The following is a 16,788-nucleotide window of genomic DNA, read 5'->3' on the forward strand; positions in this document are numbered from 1 at the left end:
CTTATTTAAGTTAGAGGCATCTAAATTTATTTGTTGTTTATTTAAATATTAATTTTAGTGCAATGTAGGGAAAGTAACATGGAGGATAATTGATGAAATTATTAAAATATCTATGTAGAAACACTATATTATAGTGAAGAGGTAGTAGCAAAGGTGAGTTCTCTTTTGGTGCAAAATACATGCTACCTTCTATGAAATTCCCATCTTGGTCTTTGTTTTATATTTCTAAAAATATATTTGGTGTGTATTTAATATTTTTCATAAAATTTTATGGTATATATTTAATACTCTTTTATTATTTAATGTGCAGGATGGCCATGCACAGTTTTTGAGATTGTATTGAAGAATTTGTCTATTATTTCTATTTGTTTTGTTTTTGTTATTTTCATTTCTTTTTTCTATTGTTGTTGCTATATTTTGTTATTGCTTGTTCCTTTGTTTTTGTACAATTACGATTGTTGTCTTTTTACATTTGTGAACAAGGCCATGCTAAATTGTGGTTTTGCAATTTGTTTTTCATGTTTGCTTCTTCCTTTTTAAATTAATATATTTTAATTTATTTTATTTTATTTTTATATACCTTTGTTCATGGTTTTTATTTTGGGTTCTATGAGTGAAAGAATTAAGGCAAGTCTTAACAACACATATTATGGATTTAGCATTGATGAAGATTCAAGAGATGTAATCGGAAAAAATGAAAGAGGTATGTATGAGGGAGTTCACTAGTTTGTTGTTACATAATTTATTGGTTCCACTTTGTTTTAATTGAATTATTTTGTTTATACTTATGTCATGTGTGTACATGTAAATTTATTACAGGAAATATTGATAAAGGAAGGTAATTGCATTCTTCAAGCATAAGAAAAACTTTTTTCTTATTGAGTAGAGTTTGTAAATATGGATGAAACAAAAAAAAATATCCAAGTTATCACATACTAGTTTTCATCTACAATTATGAGGGTAGTAAACACTTTGTGTCACTGGAGAGTGTGGGTTTCTTACATTTGTATTTCAGTGTCAACATTTTCATTAAAACATGAGACATTTGTATTTTTAGACCCATAATATCTACAACTTTATATATTGTTGCTTCATAAAACATGATACATTTGTATTTTTAGCTCCATGATATCTACAATTTTCTATATTGTTGCTTCATAATTGGGTAGATTTTGTAGATATGGATAAAACAAAACAAAATTTTCAATCCAAGTTATGACCATATTAGTTTTTATCTATGATTGGAAGGGGTACTAACCACTTTTTCGATCCAAGTTATGACCATATCAAATTTCATCTACAACTAGGAGGGGTACTAAGCAATTGGGAGGTTCAAAACTCCGTGGAATTTATATACACCAACAGTTGGATACATTGCCGATGTTTTGAGTACTACGCCTCTTGTGGGCTCTTCCCTTGGCTCGACACTTGTGTTGGATGTTAACTTGATGTTGAGTTGAGATTATACATAGTGAATTTCAACCTTTGGTTAACTATGGTGTTGGAATAACCATAGACATTGGGCTATAAGCCCAATAATTTTTTAATAAACATTATAATTTTAAACAAATATTTCTATAAAAATATCTAAAATATTTCTATGGAATTTTAAGTTTATTAAAAATTATAATTATCATTTAAAAAAACCATGTAGCTTGTTTAATAACCAATTTCGCCACTGAGGTTCATATATATTTTAGAGTATAGATAGAACCAATTGGAACAATTCAAAAAAAATTTGAATCAGGAACCGGAGAATCCACAGTAGGTATAAAAATGTTCATACTGTGGATTCTCCGGTTCCTGATTCAAAAGATACAAACCACAGATCTCTTAAATACAAATTCAAAAATTGTTTAGTATCATTTCCGTTACCAATATAGTTTTTACAATCCCCCATACCATTTCCTCTAGTGTTATTTCCTCGAAAGTTGTAGGACCTGGCTCCTTTCTCTCAGGGCTTTACGAATATTGATGGTAAGGGCTTCTTATTGATGTTTGGTCTATAGGAAAACACTTTAGAAAACTTTGAAACATTTATGAACTTTCCCTGTATACTAGACGAAACTAAGATTTGCAAAAACACATTGGATGGTCAATCATAGGCTACTTCATAACTTATAAATTTAGGTTGTCTCTTCCCCACAAAGTACTAGATAAATTTATGCAAACTTCTTGTATTTACTTCTCTTAAGAACCATAAGGTTAATTTTTTAGAGACATCTACTCCTAAATAATAATTCCTTGTTGGTTATACATTTTGAAGCATTTAATGTATTCTATGACTATTTTCTTATGGATGGATTTTCAAGAATGTGATAGGACCGTGAACTCTGATATATATTGTATGTTTGACATCAGTTTATCCGTTCGTCATAATACTGAAAAACTGTCTACGCTGAAGAAAAATATTGTGCAAGGGATTTTCTCACAACTCGGGCAACCTCAACAAAAATCACACCCTTAATAACTTTAAATCTTAGACTTTTGAAATTTAAGCAACAAACAATTAGAACTTCAATAGTATCCTACCAATATGGTATCTAGAAACATAGAAAGGTAGGTCTAAATAATACCAAAATATCCCTATCACTTTCTGAACTTCACCATTCCTATGATCTTTAGTTTAGGTTGAGATTCAACCCCTAGGTGTAATATGTGAAGCAAGAGAAACCATGCTTAAAAAATACACTGCTATTAAAGGGGGAGAAGTCGTTTCAGCTGCAGGAGGTGGATTCAATGTAAAAAATGAGCCTTGTCCAAATTCAACCATAGTTTTAGTTTCTCACTTTTGCAACCTCAATGGCTTCTAAATTTTCCATTTTGATGATGGTTAATTATTATATTCTCATTTGGTCAACATTTTAAAAATGACATGTATTTTATTGTCAAGTGGCACTTCAAATGGTTGTTTGTTGTAAACATTACATTCCACCTTATTGCACTCAAATATTTACAATAAGGCTAGACAAAATCCCTTCCTCAAACAATTTTCATAGTATATTCCACCTTATTGCACTCAGGTATTTACAATAGGGAGAGAGAGAGAGAATAAATTTTATGAGAAAAACTCATTCAACAGAAAATCCAAAAAAAATTCCCAAGAATTCGATGAAAATTTTGCATAATTTTGCATTGGTGAAATAAAGAAAAATTGTGTGGGAATAGTAGGTGGAATTATCATAAACATGGTGTGCTCTCCACTACAAATATTTAGTTATTTTCCTATACATTTGATTTCTAATGCCAAAAAGAGCATTCCTGGTTTTACCCTGCTATACATTCATCAAATCCTAAAAAATATGTCCAAACTAGCTGCAAAAATACAAAACTTTATGTAGAAAACCTTGTCTGGAAAAAAAATCAAAACCGATAATAATGGAGAACGAAGGTTCTATTTCGAATTTTTTTTCTTATTGTTTGTTGGGTAAATATTTCAATCCCACATGGTGAATATTGAAAAAATTCTCAAGTATTTGAAAGTGTAGTCAAATTTGTTTTTTATTTGAAAGTTTGACCAAGCTTGATCGGTCAATTATTTTAGGGTTGAGTCAATGAGTACTATAGTTACTAACCAACAACTGTAAAAAAAACAATTAATACGTTGAATGTTATTTTCAATATTGTTAGGCAGGTTTTATGTTGAGGGAGAATTTTCCTTAATCCTTTGATGCATGACTCCATGCCCAAGAATCCAATGCTCAACTTTCACATTTTTGAGAATTGTTTTATTTTTTTGGTTCAATTTAGTATATTGGTGGGGATGCATATTGTGATCAGTCCAAATGTTGTAAATACAACATTTTTATGATTAGTTATGTTTATTTCCCTGTGTAGACTATTGTGACTGCATATATTTACCTTTCTGGTAAGAGAGAAGAAACTTATGTGCTTTGAGATGCCACAATTTTAGCTTAGGAAATTTGGCAAAAGAGGAAACCAACTGTTACCAAACATGTTACAGAAAAGGCATGGGTTAGAACAATGTAAAACTTGATGTTGAAGCATGTTTTATGTCCTTTTTTTCTAATGGAGTTTAAGGATCTAACATTTTGTTTGTATTTTACGGATTCAGTGTTTATGTAGCATTCTTGGTTTGTATTTATGAAACTTGATTTATGATATTTAAATTTCATTTTCAATAGTGCCGTAAATAACATAACTAGGTGTTACTCATGGTAGAGCAAGTTATTTTTTCCACAGGTGTTACTCATGGAAAATAAAGTTCTTCTTTCCCCATTGGCCTTCGTCCTTTTCGTTTATTGTCCAACATCCATACGAAAATCTTGTTTCTCAAATTAATATTTTGATGTTTAAGAAAATTCTTTAGCACAAGTAGCATGTAATTTTAAGAAATAGGTGAGGGTTCTAGTCTCTACATCTTTGTTCTTCACTATTTTATGCTTTTTGGATTTCACACATCTATGGATTTTCAACAAGACTAAAATTGTTTAATGTGTTACATGGATTAAAACCCTCTATCACTAGTGCAAGCCTTTAACATATTGTTGTTGGAGTTATCTTTCTTGCTGATAAATTTTTTAAGGTTAAACTGCCATTAGATGGACAAAGACATTTTTGGGGGGATTTTGATGTGACTCCTCACCAGCGTGAGGGTTAGTTTATCTGCTATAATCTAATTTTGTGTTTCTGTAGAGTGTTTAGAATTATAATATGCTCAAATTTTTCATAATGTCATCATATTACATATGTTCTTTGATTGTTTATACACCAATTGTTGCTAGGTGAGATATATTCGAAAGTAGGGGACTCACTATTGTAAGTGACTTGTCAATTTGTGACATGTAGGAATCTACTCACTACAATTGTGAATTTATGTGCAGAGGTTGGCAATCAAATGCTAGATCTATATGAATAAACCAATTCAACATCCACTTCAAATGACATCAACTCTCCTCAAGGTGTGGATAATAAATTAAAGTCTTTACATGAGAATATTATCCAAGTCTAGTCAGGTGAAAATACCATATCAAATGTCACTGACATATGCAAGATGCCGTATTAAGAAGTGCATATGCTTTTTAGAAAAGCAAATTTTCAGAATTTTTAGGGAAACATCCACCATATATTTGTTAGAGTTATTTTCTTCATAATAGCCTGAGTTTGATGATATTGCAGGTTAAACACCAAATATAAATCCATGTAATGCCAAGGATGCAAAGAAAGAGCACATATGAAACAATAAATAACTCAACTATTGAGAGTGAGCTAACGTCAATGGTAAGTCCGGGTAAAAGGAGTAACATGGATATACAAGAGCATTTGGTCAATACAAATTCTAGTCTTATTTAAGTTAGAGGCATCTTAATTTATTTGTTGTTTATTTAAATATTGAGTGCAGCGCAATGTAGGGAAAGTAGCATGGAGGATAATTGATGAAACTATTAAAATATCTATGTAGAAACACTATACTATAGTGAAGAGGTTGTAGCAAAGGTGGGTTCTCTTTGGGTGCAAAATACATGCTACCTGCTATGAAATTCTCATTTTGGTCTTTGTTTTATATTTCTCAAAAATATTTGGTGTGTATTTAATATTTTTCATAAGATTTTATGGTCTCTATTTAATAATCTTTTATTATTTAAGGTGCAGGATAGCCATGGACAATTTTTGAGATTGTAATGAAGAATTTGTCTATTATTTCTCTTTGTTTTGTTTTTGTTATTTTCATTTATGTTTTCAATTTTTGTTGCTATATTTTGTTATTGCTTGTTCCTTTGTTTTTGTACAATTATGTTTGTTATATTTTTACATTTGTGAGCAAGGCCATGCTAAATTGTGGTTTTGCATTTTGTTTTTCATGTTTGCTTCTTCTTTTTTTAATTAATATATTTTCATTTATTTTATTTTATTTTTATATACCTTTTTTCATGCTTTTTATTTTGGGTTCTATGAGTGGAAAAATTAAGGAAAGTCTTAACAACACTTATTATGGACTTAGCATTGATGAAGATTCAACAGATGTAATGGGAAAATATGAAAGAGGTGTGTATGAGGGAGTTCACTAGTTTGTTGTTACATAATTTAATGGTTCCACTTTGTTTTAATTGAATTCTTTTGTTTATTCTTATGTCATGTTTGTACATGTAAATTTTTTACAAGAAATACTGATAAAGGAAGGTAATTGAAATCTTCAAGCATAAGAAAAACTTTCTTCTTATTGAGTAGAGTTTGTAAATATGGATGAAACAAATCAAAAAAAATTATCCAAGTTTTGACATACTAGATTTCATCTACAATTATGAGGGTAGTAAGCACTTTGTGCCACTAGAGAGTGTGGGTTTCTTACATTTGTGTTTCAGTCTCAACATTTTCATCAAAACATGAGACATTTGCCTTTCTAGCCTCGTAATATCTACAATTTTCTATATTGTTGCTTCATAAAACATGATACATTTGTATTTTTAGTTCGATGATATCTACAACTTTATGGACAAAACAAAACAAAATTTTCAATCCAAGTTATGACCATACTAGTTTTCATCTACGATTGGGAGGGGTACTAAGCAATTGGGAGGTTCAAAACTCCATGGAATTTATATACACCACCAGTTGGATACATTACCGATGTTTTGAGTACTATGCCCCTTGTGGGCTCTTCCCTTGGCTCAACACTTGTGTTAGATGTTAACTTGATGTTGAGCTAAGATTATATTCAGTGAATTTCAACCTTTGGTTAACTATGGTGTTGGAATAAACATAGAGATTGGGCTATAAGCCCAATAATTTTTTAATAAACATTATAATTTTAAATAAATAATTATATACAAATATATAAAATATTTCTATGGAATTTTAAGTTTATTAAAAATTATAATTATCATTAAAAAAAACCATGTAGCTTGTTTAATAACCAATTTCTCCACTAAGGTTCACATATATTTTAGAGTCTAGCTGGAACCAATTGGAACAATTGAAAAATTGTTTAGTAGCATTTCCTTTACCAATATAGGTTTTACAATCCCCCATACCATTTCCTCTAGTGTTATTCCCTGGAAAATTGTATGACCTGGCTCCTTTCTCTCTGGGATTTAAGAATATTGATGGTAAAGGCTTCTTATTGATGTTTGGTCTATAGGAAAACACTTTAGAAAACTTTGAAACATTTACGAACTTTCCCTGTAATACTAGACAAAACTAAGATGTGCAAAAACACCTTGTATTGTCAATCATAAGCTACTGCATAACTTATAAATTCAAGTTGTCTCTTCCCCACAAAGGACTTGATAAATTATGCAAACTTCTTGTATTTACTTCTCTTAAGAACCATAAGGTTATTTTTTTGTGACATCTACTCCTAAGAAATATGTTCTTGTTGGTTATACATTTTGAAGCATTTAATGTATTCTATGACTATTTTCTTGTGGATGGCTTTTCAAGAATGTGATAGTACCATGAACTCTGATATATATTTTATGTTTGACATCATTTTATCCCTCCGTCATAATATTGCAAAACTGTCTATTCTGAAGAAAAATATTGTGCAAGTGATTTTCTCACAACTCGGACAACCTCAACCAAAATCAAACCCTTAATAACTTTAAATCTTAGAATTTTGAAATTTAAGCAACAAACAATGATAACCTCAATAGTATCCTACCAATATGGTATCTAGCAACATAGAAAGATAGGTCCAAATGAGACCAAAATATCCCTATCACTTTCTCAAGTTCACCCTTCCTATGATCTTTAGGCTAGGTTAAGATTCAACCCCTAGGTGTAATATGTGAAGCAAAAGAAACCATGCTTAAAAAATACATTGTTATTAAAGGGGGAGAAGTGGTTTCATCTCCAGGAGGTGGACTAAATGCAAAAAATGAGCCTTGTCCAAATTCAACCATAGTTTTAGTTTCTCACTTTTCAACTTCAATGGCTCCTAAATTTTCCATTTTGATGATGGTTAATTCTTATATTCTCATTTGGTCAACGTTTTAAAAATGATATGGATTTTATTGTCGAGTAGTACTTCAAATGGTTGTTTGTTGTAAACATTACATTCCACCTTATTGCACTCAAATATTTACAATAAGGCTAGACAAAATCCCTTCATCAAACAATTTTCATAGTACTATCCACCTTATTGCACTCAGGTATTTACAATAGAGCTAGACAAATTCCCTTCCTTGAAGAATTTTTGTAGTCTTTATCTATATATATTTGTCTAGCTCTATTGTAAATACCTAAGTACAGTAAGGGGAGAGAGGGAGAGAAAGAATTTTATGAGAATAACTCATTCAACAGAAAATCCAAAAAATTCCTAAGAAGTCGATGAAAATTTTGCATTGATGAAATAAATAAAAATTGTGTGGGAATGGTAGGTGGAATTATCATAAACATGGTGTTATCTCCACTACAGATCTTTAGTTATTTTCCTATCCATTTGATTTCTAATGCCAAGAACAAGATGCCTGGTTTTACCCTGCTATACATTCATCAAATACTAAAAAATATGTCCAAACTGGCTGCATAAATACAAATACAACTTTATGTAGAAAACCCTGTCTGGAAAAAAAATCAGAACCGATAATAATGGAGAATGAAGGTTCTATTTTGATTTTTTTTCTTATTGTTTGTTGGGTGAATATTTGGATCCCACTTGGAAAACTTGTCAAGTACTTGAAAGTGTAGTCAAATTTGTTTGTTATTTGTAAGTTTGACCAAGCTTGACCGGTCAATTGTTTTAGGGTTGAGTCAATGTGTACTATAGTTACTAAACAACAACTGTAAAAAAATAAATAATATGTTGAATGCTATTTACAATATTGTTAGGCATGTTTTATGTTGAGGGAGAATTGGCCTTAATCCTTTGATGGATGACTTCATGCCCAAGAATCCAATGCTCAACTTTCACATTTTTAGTATTGTTTTACTTTTTTGGTCCAATTTAGTATATTGTTGGGGATGCATATTGCGATGAGTCCAAATGTTGTAAATACAACATTTTGATGATTAGTTATGTTTATTTCCCTGTGTAGATTATTGTGACTACATATATTTTCCTTTTTGGTAAGAGAGAAGAAACTTACGCGCTTCTTTGAGATGTCACAATGTTAGCTTAGGACATTTGGCAAAAGAGGAAACCAACTATTTCCAAACATGTTATAGAGAAGGCATGGGTTAGAAAAATGTAAAACTTGATGTTGAAGCATGTTTTATGTCTTTTTTTTCTAATGAATTTTAAGGATCTAACATTTTGGATGTAGTTTACGGATTCAATGTTTATGTAGCATTCTTGGTTTTTATTTATGAAACTTGATTTATGATATTTAAATTTGGTTTTCAATAGTGACATGAATAACATAACTAGGTGTTACTCATGGTAGAGCAAGTTCTTTTTTCCACAGATGTTACTCATGCAAAATAAATTTGCTTTCATTGTGCAACATCCATATGAATATCGTGTTTCTCAAATTAAGATTTTTAATGTTTAAGAAAATTATTTAGAATAAGTAGCATGGAAGTTTAAGTAACGGGTGAGGGTTCTAGTCTCTACATCTTTGTTCTGCAATATTTTATGCTTTTTGGATTGCACACATCTATGGATTTTCTGTTAGGTCCCTATACTACTAGTGTAACCCCTTATTGTTACTAGTACACCCCCTTATTATATTGTTTTGCCCATGTAGTCCCCATATTTTTATTATTGTGCCCCATAGAAGACCACTATTGTTATTATTGTGCCCTTACATTATTATTGTTATGTCGGCTCTAATTATATTATGACCCCTTAGACTCCTATATATAGAAATGAGGTCTTGTCATTTGTATCATCCAAGAATTATTCATTTGTGTAATGTAAAGGAGGTTTCCCCCTCGAAGAGGCTTATTTTGAAGGCGTTGATCTCTCTTTTATATATTTTTGTGAGCTGGTTTCATAACATTTGTTATCAGAGCTTTGGATTCTAGGGTTTTCGCTGCTCCAAACAGGCCATCATGGCATTTTCACTATAAAAAAAAATTTTCTGTGACGTTTCAGAAGCTAAAAAAAGAATTTGAGTTGAAATCATACTAAAGCTCGCATCCGAATTTCAGATATTGTCTCGCTATATTTTAGGATATATGTCTGAGGAATTTAGGGTTTTTTCAGACTCCCAGATTACATCTTAAACAAGTGACCTTGGGAAAATCATCATAACTTTCTCCCTGAGCATCAGATTGAAATTTCGTAAGAACTTACAGAAAGAGGACAGTCTTTAGTTTCTTGTTTATAGTTTCCAGATTCCAAGGTCCAAAAAGTGACACGTGGCACTTCATACAAGTTTGCTCTTCTAAGAAGGTAATAATCAAGCCATCTTGGGAGATTGTGCATAACTCTTTCTTGGAGAATCCAATTTTGATCAAACTGGTGGCATTGGAAAGAGGATGTAGAGGACTACTGTAGGTCGTGATTTCAGAACTGGAAAATCTGAAATTACATAGTTATAGTCATTTCAATGTCGAGCTCCTAAAATCAAGAAAAGGTAAGATGAGGAAGTTTGATGGCAAGGTTTCAGTAAATTGGATACTACAGATGGAGAAATATTTTGATCTACATGGTGTACCACTGTTACAAAAGGTGTGTATTGCATCTAATTATTTAGAATCAAATCAATTTTTATGGTATAAAGGGCTTTGTTCTCGTAAACCACTTGTCATGTGGTCAATTTTCACGGAGGAAATGATAGCACATTATGAGGATAAAAAGAGCAACAAAAATGGGTCACAAAGATGTTGGGTTATGACTTTGAAATCATCTCCACAAAAAGGAAGAAAAATGTTGTGGCAGATGCACTCTCAAGAAAGGATAAGGTTGTGGAAGCATTGTTTTGTGCTATTTCTATTACCCAACCAGATTGGATAAATGAAGAAAGGGATGAATGGAAGAAGGATGAAGAAGTGTGGCCACTCATTCAAAAGTTGTAGAAGGTCCTAGTTCAAACAATATTTCCAGAACTTGACGAGGAAGGAAAAATCATATTGGACCCTGGAGCAGTCACAGAAACAAGAACTCGATAGCTATGAAATCGATCAATTTCAAAGTATCTCATCAAGTGGAAGAAATTACCCACTGAATATTCCACATGGGAGGACAAGAATTTTATACAGAAGCATCAAGAACTACTCAAGCGTTGAGGACACCACTTTTTGAAGGAGAGGGGCATGTTAGGTCGCTATACTAATAGTGTAACCCCTTATTGTTATTAGTACAACCCCCTTATTATATTTTTGTGCCCATGTAGTCCCCATATTGTTATTATTGTGCCCCATAGAAGCCCACTATTGTTATTATTGTGCCCTTATATTATTATTGTTATGTTAGCTCTGACTATATTATGACCCCTTAGACTCCTATACATAGTAAGGAGGTCTTTTCATTTGTATCATCCAAGAATTATTCATTTGTGTAATGTAAAGGAGGTTGCCCCCTCGAAGAGGCTTATTTTGAAGACGTTGATCTCTCTTTTATATCTTTTTGTGAGTTGGTTTCATAACATTTTCAAAAATAATAAAATTGTTTAATGTGGTACATGGGTTACAACCCTCTACCTCTAGTGCAAGCCTTTAACATATTGTTGTTGGAGTTATCTTTCTTGTTGCTAAACTTTTTAAGATTAAACTGTCATTAGATGGATAGAGGCCTTGGTGGGGGGATTTTGATGTGACTCCTCACTAGCATGAGGGTTATCTTATCTGCTCTGATCTAATTTGGTGTTTTTGTAGAGTGTTTATAATTATAATATGCTCAAACTTTTCATAATGTCATCATATTTATATATGTTCTTTTATTTCTTATACAAAAATTGTTGTTAGGCGAGATATATTTGAAAGTAGGGGATTCACTATTGTAAGTGACTTGTCAATTTGTGACATGTGGGCATCTACTCACTACAATTTTTAATTTGTGTGCAGAGGTTGGCAATCAAATGCTAGATCTATATGAATAAACCAAGTCAACATCCACTTCAAATGACACCAACTCTCCTCAAGGTGTGGATAATAAATTAAAGTCTTTATATAAGAATATTATCCAAGTTTAGTCGGGTAAAAAGACCATATCAAACGTCACCAACATATGCAAGATGTCATATTAAGAAGTGCATATGCTTTTTAGAAAATCAAATTTTCAGACCTCTTTAGGGACACATCCACCATATATTTGTTAGAGTTATTTTCTTCATAATAGCCCAAGTTTGATTATATTGCAGGTTAAACACCAAATATAAATCCATGTAATACCAAGGATGCAAAGAAAGAGCACATATGAAACAATAAAGAAGTCAACTATTGAGAGTGAGCTCACATCAATGGTAAGTCCAGGTAAAATGAGTAACATGAATATACAAGAGAATTTGGTAAATACAAATTCTAGTCTTATTTAAGTTATAGGCACCTTAATTTATTTGTTGTTTATTTAAATATTGAGTGCAATGCAATGTAGGGAAAGTAACATGGACAATAATTGATGAAACTATTGAAATATCTATGTAGAAACACTATATTATAGTGAAGAGGTAGTAGCAAAGGTGAGTTCTCTTTTGGTGAAAATACAACCTACCTGCTATGAAATTCTCATATTTGTCTTTGTTTTATATTTGTCAAACTATACTTGACGCATATCTAGTATTTTTCATAAGATTTTATGGTCTGTATTTAATACTCTTTTATTCTTTAATGTGCAAGATGGTCATGGAAAATTTTTGAGATTGTAATGAAGAAATTGTCTACTATTTTTCTTTGTTTAGTTTTTGTTATTTTCATTTTTTTTCTATTGTTGTTGTTATATTTTGTTATTTCTTGTTTCTTTGTTTTTGTACAACTACGATTGTTATATTTTTACATTTGTGAGCAAGTCCATGCTAAATTGTAGTTTTGCAGATTGTTTTTCATGTTTGCTTCTTCTTTTTTTAATTAATATATTTTCATTTATTTTATTTTATTTTTATATACCTTTTCTCATGGTTTTTATTTTGGGTTCTATGAGGGGAAAAATTAACACAAGTCTTAACAACACATATTATGGATTTACCATTGATGAAGATTCAATAGATGTAATGGGAAAATATGAAAGAGATATGTATGAGGGAGTTCACTAGTTTGTTGTTACATAATTTAATGGTTTCAATTTGTTTTAAATGAATTCTTTTGTTTATTCTTATGTCATGTGTGTACATGTAAATTTATTACAAGAAATATTGATAAAGGAAGGTAATTGCAATCTTCAAGTATAAGAAAAACTTTCTTCTTATTGAGTATAATTTGTAAATATGGATGAAACAAAACAAAAAAAATTATCCAAGTTTTGACATACTAGTTTTCATCTACAATTATGACGGGTAGTAAGCACTTTGTGCCACTGGAGAGTGTGGGTTTCTTACGTTTGTATTTCAGTCTCAAATTTTTCATTAAAACATGAGACGGGTGTCTTTTTAGCCCCATAATATCTACAAATATTGTTGCTTCATAAAGCATGAGACATTTGTCTTTTTAGCTCCATAATATCTATAACTTTCTATATTGTTGCTTCATAATTGAGTAGAGTTTGTAGAAATGGACAAAACCAAAAAAAAAATTCAATCCAAGTTATGACCATACTAGTTTTCATCTACGATTGGGAGGGGTACTAACCACTTTTTCAATCCAAGTTATGACAATACCAAATTTCATCTACAATTGGGAGGGGTACTAAGCACTTTTACAATCCAAGTTATGACCATACCAATTTTCATCTACAATTGGGATGGGTACTAAGCACTTTGTGCCATTGGAGAGTGTGGGTTTCTTACTTGTGTATTTCGATCTCAACATTATCATTAAAACATGGCATATTTTCCGTATTAGCCCGATAATATCTACAACTTTATATATGGTTGCTTCATGTTTTTATGAAAGAGCCAAAAGAATCACGAACTTCTTCCATCATTTTATCATATAGGAATGCACATTTGACAAGAAATTATCATAGTTAGGAAATATAACGAACATAAAAAAATTGGCCTCCTAGAAGGCTAGGAAGGAATGCTCCAACTTTGACCTCATTCCATAAACTCCTTTTAGCCCTTATCCTACATATTTCTAGCATTCTTCAATCAAATTTAGTTGGGCCTTAATTCACACACTAACATATCTTGAAACAAAGCCTCATACTTCATCCTAGAAATATGTTTTTCCCATTCCTAAATCAACTTTCATTTGGTCTTAGTTCAATACACTAACTTGTATTGAGACCAAGCCTTAGAAAACCTAGGAACATAGACTAGGTAAAACCAAATAGGGTCTTTATCTAGACAAAAAGGTGATGAAAACGATACTGAAAAGAAACAAATGTGCTACAATATTGAAGATATGGATTCTCTTCATTATCAATACTTTTTTTACTTGGAAATTCATAGGATTCTTCCATCTTGCCAATTCATACAATAATGTGACTTCTGCACAGGGTGAAACAATTTTTAATCGTTCTCTTGGGGTTAAGATCCATCAGTTCCATATCATGAAGTTGCATTGTTATTCACCCTACTTTGTCATGCTGGTTTGAGGTGAAGGTACCATGCATGTTTGCTCTCATGTACTCATGATAGGTGTGACCACTTTTGTTGGTCACTTGTCCAAGATTTTTTGATTTATAATGATCTCATTACCATGGGCATAAACATTGATATATCTAAGCAATACACTCAAAATAACCTAAGAATACAACAACTAAAAGGAACAAGATATATTATCAAACAAAAAAAGGGAGATGGAAGCTTGCAACAAAAGCAACAAACACATAAGAATATTGAATCCATTGCTTTATCTCGATTCTCAAAACCTTATCCACATGCACTTGTTATGATTCTTCTATTTTTCCATTCCACTTAGTAATATGACTTCTAGAAATTAATGTTAGTGGAGGGGAACAACCTCCAACTACTACGAGAAGATGCGTAATTTAAGATTCAACTTAAAAAAACAACGAGAGTGTTATTTTTAATGTGGTGATTATTGTTGAAGAAACAATCTAGCTAAGCATTTTTCTTTTCAACTGCAATTGTATTGACTAGATCCATTGTCCAAAAGAGAGTGAGAAGAGTTATACCACTTAATAGAGATTCACAAACCCCAAACCGGGGCTGATGTTAATGACAAAGAAAAGGGAGGGAAGGCGAAGGACATGAAGAGAGGAAGGAGACTTGTAAACAAGAGGAATGAAAGGGGGAGGACTAGAGGTTACTACAATATGGATAAGTTGGCTATGGATACTACTTGCCAAAAATAGTCATGCATGCCATGACGTGGATTGAGGTGAGAACATTGAACTTCCACATCAATTATGTAACATCCTTGACCCCCAACAAGGCAACACTATTAACCCAGAAACCAAGATTCCCTAAAAATTCTTGTGGAAGCACGTAAATACTAATTTCAAATATTAAACCTTAACTCACTGCTAAAAACCCTATAAATATGTGCAAACCTCGTTGTAATTATGTCACCTAGGTATTAACCACAACATTGAATCCATTAAAAACATGTAAAATTAAGGAGTAATTAGCACAATGATTTAGCCATTAACATTCACATAGTAATTAGGGTTTACGTAATAATTCAGAGTCATACATAGCAAAATATATTTAACTCAAAAAATCCTATTTAGTAAAACCCAATAAGAACATCACCAATTCACACTTTGCTAATTGGGGTTTATGCACAAGAAAAGTGGGGTTTAAATACACCATATTAATTTCATGCACAATGGAACACATACATATATAATAAACCCTAACTAGGGTTTCCAACAAGAAAACATACAATTATAAGCATGGCATGAATATAATAAACTGCACAATATACACTTATCTGCAATTGAATTCCAACTAGATATGGGCTCTCCATGTTCCACCCAACCATAGATCGTGTGGTTCATAAATTGCAACCATGGATCACCCCCAAGCTCAGGCTAAAACTCCACAGACAATGGTGAAAACTAAATAAAAAACACGTATCCTCAAATGAGATACTAACTTCGCAAACACTACAACCATAAGCTCCCACTCTCCCGAACTTGTGCCTAAGTGGCACACCCCTTCTTTGTGCCCTTCTAGTCTTCTGTTGTTCCCTCCTCTTTAGGGTGCCTTACCTCCATCTAGAAACAGTCTCAAATTTGGGCTTACAGGAGATCATGCTACTCTATAGGCACATTTATAGCCATAAACCAAACTAGCTTCTAGTTGGTGTCAATACCCAAGCACAGTGCTCACTCTTTGGTCCCACAAAAACGTATTTCACCAGAATGATGGATAATGGATGCTTGAATGAATGCCAAAATGAATGAACGTGTTCAAGAATTTCCCTCTCATGCAAACATACACCTTTAAATATGCATGGCCCCACTCTTCCATGTGGCACCCCTTGATACCATGTGGGCCCTAAGTGTCCTTTTTCACCAACCATAGCTATAAAATAGAATGCTACCTAGCACCATTACTATTGGAGGAAAATATTAAATTCATTAGTTAGTGGGTTTGGTTTATATATTGTGCATATTTTGTTTTAATATGAATTAGCAGTTTCAAAACATTCAATTTTTTTAGGAGCAGTCAAATTATGTTCCATTTCCATCTACGAATTTGTCTTTGTAAAAAATGGTTGCTTTTTGTTGCTTATTTACCATTAAGTGCCCACTTGGAATTCAATGATAAGTTGATATAAGGTAGCAATACTGACAACATACACAATGTTATTGAACATAATTAATTTATCTTATGTAATTCTGGTAAAACTCGTTTGCTTTAATGATTATCTAGT

This window comes from Pinus tabuliformis, chromosome 8 (genome assembly GCF_031772625.1).
Source record: "Pinus tabuliformis cultivar Carrire ecotype Pingquan chromosome 8, CPIR1, whole genome shotgun sequence".
Lineage (NCBI taxonomy): Eukaryota > Viridiplantae > Streptophyta > Pinopsida > Pinales > Pinaceae > Pinus > Pinus tabuliformis.